At 35.5% G+C, this 13,040-nt stretch overlaps 2 long non-coding RNA genes across 3 annotated transcripts in view; one reads left to right on the top strand and one right to left on the bottom strand.

Annotated features, from left to right (window-relative positions):
* LOC129033901 (uncharacterized) overlaps nt 1-1,888 on the top strand; it is a 165,507-nt gene extending 163,619 nt beyond the window's left edge. The window contains exon 5 of the long non-coding RNA XR_008501704.1: nt 1,873-1,888. This is a non-coding gene — a long non-coding RNA (uncharacterized LOC129033901). The remainder of the gene's footprint in view (nt 1-1,872) is intronic.
* LOC129033900 (uncharacterized) overlaps nt 1-13,040 on the bottom strand; it is a 122,488-nt gene that overhangs the window by 22,240 nt on the left and 87,208 nt on the right. For both annotated transcript variants that reach the window (XR_008501703.2, XR_010125780.1), the window contains one exon: nt 202-320. This is a non-coding gene — a long non-coding RNA (uncharacterized LOC129033900). The remainder of the gene's footprint in view (nt 1-201; nt 321-13,040) is intronic.

Below are 13,040 nucleotides of genomic sequence, written 5' to 3'. Positions count from 1 at the left end.
AACCTTTTTAATTTTATTTTTATTTTTCACTTTGAGTTAGAGAAGAGTTATTCTAGAGGAAGTAAGAACTCCTCCATGACAAAGGCAAAGAAATCCATAGACTGTGTTTGTGTTTCTCAGTGTTCTGTGTATCAGGTATTTTATTCAGACCACTGTTGAAATGTCACAGGATAATGTTTGTTATTACTGGCTTCTACTTACCCTTGTGAAATCAGGAGTGATTGTTCACCTCAGAGGATTTCCTCTTGTAAATGACCCAAGAGAAAACAATTCATGTTGATTGCTGTAGTTGGTGATGTGAACATAGAAAACCTCGTACCCTGAGGGAACAATACAAAGATTACAAATATATTGATATTTTGCACGAATTCTAATTGTCTCCAGTGTTAGATTTCAGTTAATTTGAGGGCTGATAATAATAACAGCAATAGATAAAAGCCTTGATGTTGAGTGTTCTCAAAAACCAGTTGTTGAAAATCATATAGCACATACATTGGGTGACATACAACTTACTGTCCAAACTGAGACACTTTTGAGAATGAAATGGAGTGCTGTTCATAATTATGCTGTGAATTAGGTAAACTCTGACCAAACTCTAACATATAATCATGTTTATATATGCAATTATCCTAAATAAATCTACTAAATAGTGGAATAAATATATGGCACCAAATATTACTTATTTTAGTGTATTTTTCAGAAAATAAAATGAAAATGAAATGCATAAAAAGAGGCCACGTGTGGTGGCTCACTTCTGTAATCGCACCATTTGAGGAGGGTGAGGAAGGAGAATCACTTGAAGCCAGGAGTTCAAGACCAGTCTGGACAACAAAGAGAGACCTCGTCTCTACAAAAGATTGAAAAATTAACCAAGTACAGTGGCATTTTCTTGTAGTCCCAGCTACTCAGGAGGCTCAGGTGTGATAATCACTTGAGCCCAGGAGTTTGAAGCTGCAGTGAACTATGATTGCCCCTCTGCACTCCAGCATGGGTAACAGTGAGAGAACCCATCTCTAAAAAAAATAAAAATCACTGAAAGTCAAGATCCTATTTTATTTGTCTAAAGACTGTTTTTCATACTTAGTGTTATATTTTAAGGAAAAGCAAAATTAAATTTTCTTGATATATCTTACCTAATAAAATCTCTTTAATAGAAGTGATCAACAGAGGTAGTAACAGATTGGTCAGATAGGCTAAAAAATGAGGTTACTTGCTAAAAATAATGTTACTTGTTTAATTGATTTCTCTCTTCTTTAATTGCTTTTGCATCTATTGCTAGTGCTGTACAATTTAACACTAAAGTTATTAAATCCCGCTTATTCATTTTACAGATGGGCAAGTCATTTAACTTTTTCAGAATAGTAAACTACAGCCTGGAAGGCATGTCTCTGACAGTTTTTTTCCACTGTAGGAAGCTGCCTCTTTAATAGCATTCTGTCATTGAATGTCAGTCTTTTGCTCACTGTTCTCTATCTCTGCCCTCTAGGGTGGAGCTTTCTGTACCTAGTCTATGCCCCACTGATAGGCAGAGCTCAGCAACTTTTCAAGAGCTTGTAAAGAATGAGAAGTGTATATATTTTATCAAAGATTACATGGGGTAGGAAAATGAGAAGTTTAATATTGAACACCTCAAGTAAACCAATAGAGACTCTTCTATTTGACATGTCTTCTAGTAAACATTTTTGGAACGCATCATTGTCAGGTTTTCTTATCATTCTGGATATTTGGTAACCCTTACTTCTCAGCTCCTTTGGATTGGGTGGAATTATGGTACTAGTTTTGGTCAAAGGACTGTGACAGAAGTGAAATGCATTACTTCCAGGTGGAAGCATTTTATTGCATATATGAGACCCTTTATTCTCTCTTCTACAGCTATGGCAATCATGAGAAGACCTTGGGCTTTGACAGTAGAGACATAGGACAGAAGTGGCCTGGACTGCTGAGTTAGACAGCTGCTCAAACTCCAAAGGTGATTTGTGGAAAAAGAAGCCCTCATTATGTTAAGACAGCTAAAGCACCGAGCTGTGAGGGTTGTACACTGCCCAGCCTAACTTTGCTTATCCTGTCTAGGACATGTCTCCATTACAGATCGTCCTCTCTGCCCCAGTGCTACTCTAATCGTTATCTCCAGACTTGCACACATAAAACCATCATTATGCTTATCTAAACAAAAGGGGCCTCCTTAGAACGGATCTCTCTTTCTGTTTGTGTGTACACATATGTATCTGTAAGCAATAGAGCATTCGGTAATTATTCTACTGATAATTCTGTGAATGTCTTTTATTGAATCAGAGAACAAGTCTCTTGAAGATGACAGGTTCTGTAGATAAGTTTCAAGCAATATGAATCCCCTGAAATGATGACCTTTTTTAGTTGTTGTCTATGCATAGGTGCATCTCATCTCTAGTTTTTATCATATTTTCAAAGAAGTCCTTTAAAAAAAAATCTAGGAACCTCTAGTGAAGGAATAACGTAATTTAGGAAAGGGGAGAACTTAACAGTGGTCCAGATTTCAGCTCTGATACTTGCTGGTTGTGCTATATATTCTTACCACTGTCCTAGATTTAGCAAGATTAGAAGAATTGATTACTCACTCTAGCTGATTTATAATAATCTGAGGTATATTAACCAGAATAAAATTAACTAATTTAAATAGCACTACGTCAAGACAGTAGATAGGATAATTTTAGAGCAGAACATTTTCCTATTTGCCTGTTCTCTCCATTTAAGCAAATTACAGAAGTCAGATTATCAACACATTTGTTGCTAAGAAACCAGTCTTCACAAGAGATATTGCTGTTACATAGACTCCATAGTTCAGTTGGTCTGGAAAATACCTTTTCCCTTAGATCATGTTTGAATAGACAAGACCAGTAACTGCCTCCCATCTCCCTTCCTCTTTCTATTCCTCTTCTCCATCTCTTCCCCTTCTCTTTCTTCTCTACCTCTGAGGCTGACCAATACTTATTCTGGAAGATTCAGGGTATAGACTACAGCCAAGCCTTCAAAGGCCCGGATGCCATTCCATAATTTTTGTATCTCTGCTCAGATCTGATGAGCTGATGTCTAATATATATACCACTCAGAGGGTTATAGTATTTCCAAGATATGGGGTACAGCCTCATTATTGTGCCCCCCACTAACTATCTTATTTCTAGGCACAAATAATACTTAAAGGATAATTTTTTCATTTTAAGTATCTCAAACTTTGATACCATATAATCTTTTATCAGATATATAATATATATGTAATATATATCACAGAGATATGAGATATCATATATCTGATAAAAGATCAGATAAAAGATATCACATATCATATATCTGTGATATATATATCATATATCTCTGCCTTAGGATGAATGTAAAAATATGTTTTAAAAGTATTTCTCTCATTCTTTATAATATAAAATTTGACAATGTAAAAATATTTACTCAATTTTAATAAAAATTGGAAAAGCGAATTTCAGAAAATATTTGTATTTTGATTACATTTAATAGTCTTTTTAAAACTTGGTGCCTAGAGAACCAGCCATTTTTAGAGGATAAAACTTCTGACCGTAGTATTAAGACTGTAGCAAGAAGGTGAATGGTATACACAGTACAGTCATCTAGACCAGCGCTTCTCAAATGAATATGCCTTTGAATCACCTGGGGATATTGCTCACATGCAGATTCTCATTTAGTAGCTCTGGGTTGGGGCTGAGATTCTGCGTTTCAAATAAGCTCCAGGTAATGCTGGTGCTAATGGCTGATACTTTGAGTAGCAAGGGTCTGTACACAAGGGTAACACCACTAAATTAGAATATATATAGTTTGGCCTCTGTATTGTTCTGTGATACTTTCATAACTAACATTTCTCCCTACCCACAGCAAATCAGTATTCTTACTTTGGGACACATCCCATACAACTGCATTATAATATCTAGTTGGCCTATGTTTGCTCTAAGAATGTGAGATGAGTAACTATTTCTTTCATAATAAATAGTTACAATATTTTCCAATAGAGAGTTGAACCAAAGTAACATAGCAGTGGCCAGTGGCATGCATCTTGCCAAGGTCTTAGGGTTTAGTGAATTGTGCCAATTATACTTCCCAGAGCAATGTTGCACCTCGGCAAGGGGACATTTGCTCACGCATTTATAAAGTTACATGATGTGGAATAAATTGAGAGAAATAGGAAAGAGAAGCTGTTATGCCTGAGAAGGCTGCCAAATATCTTGGCACCAAAGAATTCTGCTTGATTTCCTTCATGGAGCTTATTCAACTTGGCTTTCTCTCAGTTTAATTTGGAATTCATTTTCTATGGCATTGACCTTTGACAATTTCTGACCTTAGACACACACGAGTAGTTGAATCTATTGCTACTTTGAAGCAATTGTCACCTAATTTTGGTAAATGCGCTGAAAACTCATATCTTTTTATATGAAATTGAGATTATACATATACAATGGACATCTCTAATATGAGCCAATATCAAGATACCTTCAATTACTGTCATAATTTGAGAGATTCTGGCTTTCATAGAACCTTGAGCAAGAACATTATTTCCAAACATCATATTTCTTAGATATAAAATGGGGATAATAATAACAATAATCTCTAAAGTTAATGATGAAAGTGGCTGGTTGGCTTTATAACTTCTTTCTTTCCTTTTTTTTTTCTTTGAGATGGAGTCTTGCTCTGTTGCTCAGGCTGGAGTGCAGTGGCATGATCTCAGCTCACTGCAGCCACTGCCTCTCGGGTTCAAGAGATTCTCCTGCCTCAGCCTCCCAAGTAGCTGGGATTACAGGCGCCCGCCACCACGCCCTGCTAATTTTTGTAATTTTAGTAGAGATAGGGTTTCACCATGTTGGCCAAGCTGGTCTCAAACTCCTGACCTCAGGTGATCTGCCCACTTTGGCCTCCCAAAGTGGTGGGATAACAGGCATGAGCCACTGCGCCCAGCCTAGAACTTCTTTCACAGTCTCTTTCCAAATCCTTGTGAAAAAGGAAATTAGAGCAATTGAAGTGTTAGTTTAATTTATTGAATGTTATTATAGGAATTCTAATCTGTTGAATAAAGTATTTTGTACTTGAAATAGTGTTAATCTTCATTTATCAGTATTTATATCTATTAATTCAGTATATATTATTGAAAAGTACACATTTTTTTCTTAATTTATATTTACATTTCTAGATTTTTAATTCTTCATCATTTGGGCATTTACTATGATAATGGGAAAAAGTGTAGAGTTGTTATTAGTTTTTTTTCCTGAATGCTTGGGTTCATGCTGACTCTATTATGGGCTTTCTCTGAAGATAGCACAAGGCTGAGAACAAAAGGCTTTGAATACCAGAATAATTTAACAATCCACTCAAATATAGCAACTATACCAAAAAGGAGAAATACCAGGAGAGGAAAAGCAAAAGTTTGGGCAGAGCTCAAGAGGGCATTACTAGCCCTTTCTTTCTCCTTTACTCATGGAATATAGTAATGTGGACAGTTAATTTGTTTCTCTAGTTTCTACACAATTGTGGTGCAGAATCTGTTCCATCAAGAGATGTGGAATGAATGACTTTTTCTTATCTGAAAAAAATCTCAGCTCCAAACCACAAGTTAGTGCTGATGTTACCAGGATGAGAAGTAGGGAAAAGGTAGCAGAGCTCCTGTAGCCAGTGTGCATAGCCATGGATTGAAATGGCATGAATTCGTGAGATCCTGTGGATGGAGGGTGCCCAAGGCAGCTGGGGCTTGAGGCATCTTGCTGATACCTCAAGAGAGCTGTCCACAGGAACAGTGAGAATAACCTAGCAGCAAGCCTGTGGGGTGGAGGGGGAAGAAGATACTTGTAACATCAAATGTATCCGGGGAGCCCCAGTGGAGTCCCTCCAGAATCATTCATGAGTAGAGCTTGTGAAAGGAAAATAAATCTTGGAAATCTTGGGGCCCCCAAAATCACTAAACTAAAGGGAAAAATCAAGCTGGGAACTGTTTAGGGCAAACCTGCCTCCCATTCTATCCAGTCACCTCTCTGCTCATTGAGATAAATGTATATCTGATTGCCTTTTTTGGAAAGGCTAACCAGAAACTCAAAATAATGCAACCGTTTGTCTTTCACCTGCCTGTCACCTGGAAGCCCCCTCCCTGCTTGAGTTGTTCCGCCTTTCCAGATAGAACCAGTGTACATCTTACATATATTAATTGATGTCTCATGTCTCCTTAAAATATATAAAACCAAGCTGTGCCCTGACCACCTTGGACACATGTCACTGGGACCTCCTGAAGCTGTGTCACAGGTGCGTGTCCTCAACCATGGGAAAATAAACTTTTTAAATGAATTGAGACCTGTCTCAGATTTTTGGGGTTCACATTTTGGTAACCACAAAGGGACTCTGAGTAGAGATGCTCCTGACCTTTGACAAATCTATCGGTGCTTGGTACCAGCAAGAGCTAACTTTATGGCTCAAACAAATATGACGATTGCTGAGGTCTGGAAGTACCCCCTCCAGAGAATCCTTGATCTCCCAAAATTCGGTCAAGATCTAAAGTTTATTTTGCTGTACAACTCCCCCACCCCCTGACTTTTTTGTTTTTGGAGTTTTACTTGGTTCCAACAAAGAAGGCAAGATTTCTTGTTTCCATGGTGATGGAAGGCCGGTAACTCCTTTGTGGAGTTTGAACTCGCTCCCAGCAAGGAAGATGAGTTTGAGGGTTTTTTTCCCTCCTTCTGGGATGGTAGAAAGCAGTCTTTAGCCTGAGACCCATCCCTAGGTAAGTAGCTGAACTGGGGTTTTATCTTGGCTGAAGTTTAACAACCAGGTGGTCTTAATTTCTCCTTACCATTATGGCACTCAGTGATCATATTGTGGGTTTCCGTTGTTGTTGTTGTTTGTTCCAGCCTTTTTCTCATCAGATTTGACCAACTCTAACTGACTTGGTCAGATCTAAGTGAGAATTCCAAATTATGGGTAACAAAACCTCTCTAATTTGGCCAAAATTCCTTGCAGTTGCAAACAAGGAAAACAAAAACAAAAAACAAAAAATCCCGTGCACTTGGTTTCTGTGTTTGCTTCCTGTCTTTAAAAAAAAAAAAAATATTCTTTTGTTTACTTTTCTTCCACTCTACCTCCTTCCCTTTGTGCCATCTGCAGTACAAAAACAAACAAACAAACAAAGAAACAAAAACTAGAGAAGGCTTCTAATGACTTGAACTCCTTTAAAGAATTCAGAACAAAGGTGCCACTCACCCCTTTTGGGGTGTTTTGTCTTCTTTGTGAAGTCTGAAGAGTCATGGGCAGATTCTTCTTAGGTCTAAAGCTCTGTTTTCCTGTATTGCATGACCTGATCTCTTTGGCTTTGGGGGTACCAGAAATCACCTTGTACTGTGAGAAGACTTCACCTTGGCATATGTAATGGCGGATGAGAGCTACAAAGTAGGGGTGGCTGAGAACAGTTTGCACGAAGTGGTATATGCTGGTTTTTTTCCCTTTTTTCTGTCCTAGGAAGTTATTGTTTAAGGATCCTAATTCTAGTCGGGAGATGCATTCTAAAAGGTCTTCTCTATTGCTTTTTATCCTAAAATTAATCTTGATTCAGCTTGTCTGTGCACATTTATGTGAGGAATTGAATTGTTGTGTTAATAGGTAAGTGAGAAACTGAGTTTTCTCAGTTCCGAAGAGAAAGGGAGCCGAAAGTTGCCCCTTGGTGGTTGACCCTTTGCAATGTGCAGTGACCCTGAAGAGAAATCCCCAAAAAAATTAATTTAAAAAAAGGGTTCCTCCAAAAAACACATATAAGGGCTGATCACCTGGCGTTTTGAGCCCTCTCAGAGGTCACAGACTTCTGAGAGAGAGAAACTGAGACCTGTAAGAGGGTGGAAATGACTCAGTGGTGACACACTGTGGAGTCCTGCCCACAAGCAGCACACATCAATACACCACACAAAAACTCTAGGCCACAGCTCAGTTCCTCCTTTTAAGAAAAAAAAAATAGTGGGAAACAAATAATCTAAGAATGAGGAGAAAACGAGGAGAATGACTGCCTTGCAAGCACAGTGTAGGTTTTATGGCACCTCTACTTGCCAGAGATTATGTAAAATTGAAGTAATATGGTCTTTGTGCCCATTTACATTAAGGAAAAAGAGCCCTAAGATTGCTGCAAGCTACAGAGTTCCTAAGTTCTCTTTTCCTCTATTTTATTTTTTGCCTGCTTTAAATCTGCTGTTATTTTTCCATTAAGATAAAAAAACCAGTTTTGATCCAACAGGTTTTTTATTTGCAAGCCAGTGAATTTGTATTTATCTCATGGCTAAAGTTCTGAAGTAAAAGCTAAAGGATCTTTGTGTGTTTGCATATGTGTGTGTGTATATATTTAAAAGGCCTTTATAATTTCTATAATTTTATGTTTAGTGGGCAATTAAATTCATTTTAATTTCCTTCTATCACACTAGACTTTTTCTTTCCATAACCTGTAATGTGAATTTTGCTAGTTGATTTTCACCTGAGTTGTTTCCTTTAATAAGCAAATTTAAGACTATTTAGCTGACAACTGCCTATGGTGATCAATAATTGATACAGGTTACCTATTGAAACAGGTTATCAAGAATTTGAAAGTCTAAGATGGGAAACAAAATGTCTTTATGAATTTATAAAATGTATTTCTAAGGGTACACCTCATATGTCTATATATTTATGTGTTGTGTACTCAATGTTTCAGTACTGAAAATATATAACAGAGCTCTAATTAATTGGCTTAAGAAAAATAAAATGCTTGAATCGAATACTTTATCAGGAAAAAAGAAAGCACTCATCAAATGCTTCTTCAAGTTTATGTAACTTAAGTAAAATCTTTAATAAATAAATCAGAAATGTCTTAAGAATTGCCAGCATACATTTTTGTTTGCATTTATCTATCAAGCAATTTCATACTTATCCCTGCCAAATACTATAAGATGTCAAAATTTGGTGTAGGGGTTATAAAACTATAAACACAGCCCCAAACAGAATGATCCTTGCTTGTGTAATTTTTAATAAATAAGACATCGATATATGTTTAATGAAAATAGCTACATCTTGAATTATTTCTTGTGGCTTTAGACAGCCTAGCCCACAGAGAGTAAGGAGGTTTGTTTTGGGAAAGGACTGTTATCATCTCTGTTTCAAAGCTAAACTAAAAACTAAGTTCCTTCCAAAGTCCAGGCATGAATTAGGACAGCTTGGAGGTTACAAGCAAGACAGAGTCAGTTAGTTCTTATCTTTTTCACTGTCTCAGTTAGAATTTTGCAATGGTGAATTTCATAACTTTAAACAATGACTACTGCAGTTTTCATAAATAATCTAGGTAAATGATTAAAATAAAATAATTAGGTAAATGTAATGGGATACTTGTAGAGAAACTTGTCGTAATTTAGAATTGAACGTTATATTAAATTATATAATAGATATTTCATTATCTGGGTATTTTCCAATAAAAATATATTGTAGGATAACATTCTTTTTAAAAACCAAGTGCCCTTTTTAAAAAGGTGAACAATTTTTGTCTAATTCAAAGCTTATTCAAAGGTTATGACTAAAACAATGTAAAAGGAGCCAGGAAATAAGAGACGTAAAGAAAGTTATAGAAATAAAGAGATATTTTTTGGTAAGAAAGCTTAAAGAGAAATAATTTTAAATGAGAAAGAATCTTGTACGGTAAATTTAGTCCTAGAATAAAATGCCTGGCTGTTTAAGAAGGAGGGATGTTCAGGACAAACCAGAAAGTTCAGGCATGTCATGAATGGTAATTTGTAGAAAGATCACAGGTAATGCTGGTACTATTTAAAAACATATTTTGAGAATCACTGTTCTATAGAAGTAATACTACTACTAATAATAACTGCCATCAATTACAGAGCACTTTCCTCTCTCGGGATTGTTCTATGTGCTTTAAGCATATTGATTTACATAATCCTCCAACAGAACTTGCCTCTCCCAGTATTGTTCTATGTGCTTTAAGCATATTGATTTACTTAATCCTCCAACAACCCTAAGAAGTAGGTAATATTATATTTCTATTATATTGTAGGTGAGGAAACTGAAGCACAAGGAGGTTAAGCAATATGCCCAAGGTTGTGTAATTAATGAGTACACGCTTAACTATTAATACTACACCCTGGTGATCTAATATAAAAACTGGCCATCAGCTTATTTGTATTTATCATGTTAAGCTATTCTTAATGTTTATAACTATTTAATCATTTATTTTTAGAGGTTGTGTAGGTAAGTGGAAGAGCAGTAATGTTGAACTGCACTGTCTAATAGTCTCGCCACTACCCACAGGGGACACTGAGCACTTGGGATATGACTAGTCTGAATTGAGATGAGGTGTAAGTGTAAAATACACACTGGATTTAGAAAATAGTATGATAAAAAATAATGTGTATATTTCATTCAAAAAATGTTATAGTGATTGCAGGTTGAAATCAATGAAAATATATTTTGGATATATTGGGCAAATAAATTATATTTGAAAACATATTTTTACCTATTTATATTTACTTTTTTCTTAATTAGGCTAATAGGAAATTTAAAATTCTATTTGTGACTCACTTTATATTTCTATTGCATAACACTTGTGTGGAGCTTCCAATACAGGTAGTTGAGCAGAGCCCTTCTCCAGAATGCACTAAATAATGCGAATCTCAGCCCCAATTTCGTTATGAAAAAAGACATGTCTAAACCTCAGGGAATGTAGCTGCACATTGGTGGGGACCGTGGTAACCAGATGGCTAACAGAGTGGCTAACCATGTCTGCTTCTCCTCAGCCTGAATGTCCATCCTTGTGACAGTGCTCACAGAGAATTCTTGAAGTCTTTATTATTGAACAAATGATTATGAGTTAGTGTGTCTGATTTTAGTGTGATAAATTTTTGATTCAGACCACAGAATGAAATTGCACATTCTTTTAGGACATTAGTTTCTATCTACAAGCTGAGGGAGGGGACAAGTTTACCATTAGGAGTGCTTCAAGATTTAAAACTGGATGATTGTTTGCTAACCAATAATTGCAGGAAGATTAAAAAACTAGAACAATTGACACATTTTATAGTCCGTGGAGGCAGGGCAAGGAAAAGCCATCTAGCTCCCAAATATATGAATAAATATAACAAGCCAAATATTTTATATGAGCTAAATTCATAAGTTGTAAGTCTTTTGTAACCACATATTTAGCTTTCTTTGTTTTTCACTATTGAAAGTGTTCAGAGAGCCTGAACAGTACACCATGTCTCCCTTTTTATTGCTAAAGTTCTCAAACTACATGAAAAGATAATGAAAGGATTTGTTGTTATGCCTTTAAATAAGTCACCGAAAACCAATCAAATGGATCATAAAATCAAGGGTCTAAGTTAGCTGTACTTTTCTTGTGACTTTTGAACCACATCCAGACTTGGAAAATAGCTGAACTGAGGCTTATTTTCCTATTTGGAGTTCAAAGTTAATCCTGTTTATTTTTAAAATTTCCATTTCAGAATTAGAAATCTTTGTTTCTCCAGGGTGAGATTATGTGGACATGAGATTTTAAAAATTTGTCTAGTATAATATAAAACAATAGAGCTATAGATAATGATCCTAGATATAATGAGTGAGACTAATTTTTATTCAAACTTTGGAGAAAAATAGTTTCATTCCATGTAATTACTGACAAAAATTGTATTGACCTAATGAAATATGTAAACACATCTTAATCTCTTTGGAGTTTAGGAGATTATTATTTTGTTCCCATAAGTTTTTCTTTGAATTTTGAAAATTATGTATCATAACAAAACCTGAAATCGTTAGAGCAATTTATTCAGTTACTGGTAAGTGTTCTCTGGCAGAAGCGTAGGAAAGAAAATAAAACTTCAGAAAAATAAATGTCCTGGCAGCCAGTCTTCCTTGGATTTCCATTAATTTCAGGCTTTAATTTTATGCTAATTAGCACATATGTTTACAATTTTTAAACCCTTATCTTAATAATGGCAGGTCATTTTAATATCAGCTCATTAAACAAAGAATGGAAAAAGCAAAGGCAAATAAGTTTTTGGATAACTTTTAAAATCTTGAACTTATTTTAAATATCAACCTGACATTTTGTACTTTGGGATTTGGCCTCAAACGTACTTTAAACCAGATGGCAAAAGGGCACAAAAGATTATAATGAATTCTTGGTAGACCATCTTAGTGGAATACCTCAAATATAATATAATATAGTTATTTAGCCAGTTTAACATATATTCCTGTTCTCTTCTTTAGTATGCTTAATAAAGTCATTTGATACTTAAAAATATATTAACATGGTGAGAATTTATATTTTAAATGTCTAGAAGAAAGAAATTGTCTCTCAAATCTTAAAACTTATTTAATAATTTTAAATTATTAAGTAGTTTGGAAATGGAAATGGAAATGGGCTTAATTTTTTTTTAAAGTTCATGCAAGGGGTTTATTTTTCTAGGCTTGTTGATTCATTCATATAACATTTGTGAAGACCTTTTCTGTGCTAGTTCCAGGAATACAGTAAGTCAAGATAAAGTCTTCAAGGTTCTGTTTCTTTAACTTTTATTTTAGTTACAGGGGTACATGTGCAGGTTTGTTCTATAGACAAAGTGTGTGTTGTGAATGGGTTTAACTTGTCACTCTAAGGAGTTTAATTTCACTGGATTATTCAACTTTATATCATCAGTCTCTCTCTCTTTTAAATAAATTAGTTTGGCATTCATTTCTTTGCTGACTTAGAAGTATTGGACCAACTTTGAAATTTTTTATTTTTATGTCTATTTTTTAAGTTTTTTTTTTTTTAATTTCAAGAACTTCAGGGGTACAAGTGGTTTTGGTTACATGGATGAATTGTATAATGGTGAAGTCTGGGTTTTTAGTGTTCCTGTCACCTGAATAGTATACATTGTACCCAGCAGGTATTTTTCATCCCTCCCTCCTTCCGTCTCTCCCTCTGAGTCTCTGATGTGCATTAGCACTCTGTACACCTTTGCGTACACATAGCTTAGCTCCCACTTAAAAGTGAGAACATGTGGTATTTGGATTTC

The sequence above is a fragment of the Pongo pygmaeus genome, chromosome 2 (genome assembly GCF_028885625.2).
Source record: "Pongo pygmaeus isolate AG05252 chromosome 2, NHGRI_mPonPyg2-v2.0_pri, whole genome shotgun sequence".
NCBI lineage: Eukaryota > Metazoa > Chordata > Mammalia > Primates > Hominidae > Pongo > Pongo pygmaeus.
Note: the sequence above shows the minus strand (reverse complement) of the source record. Positions and strands in the feature narration are given on the sequence as shown.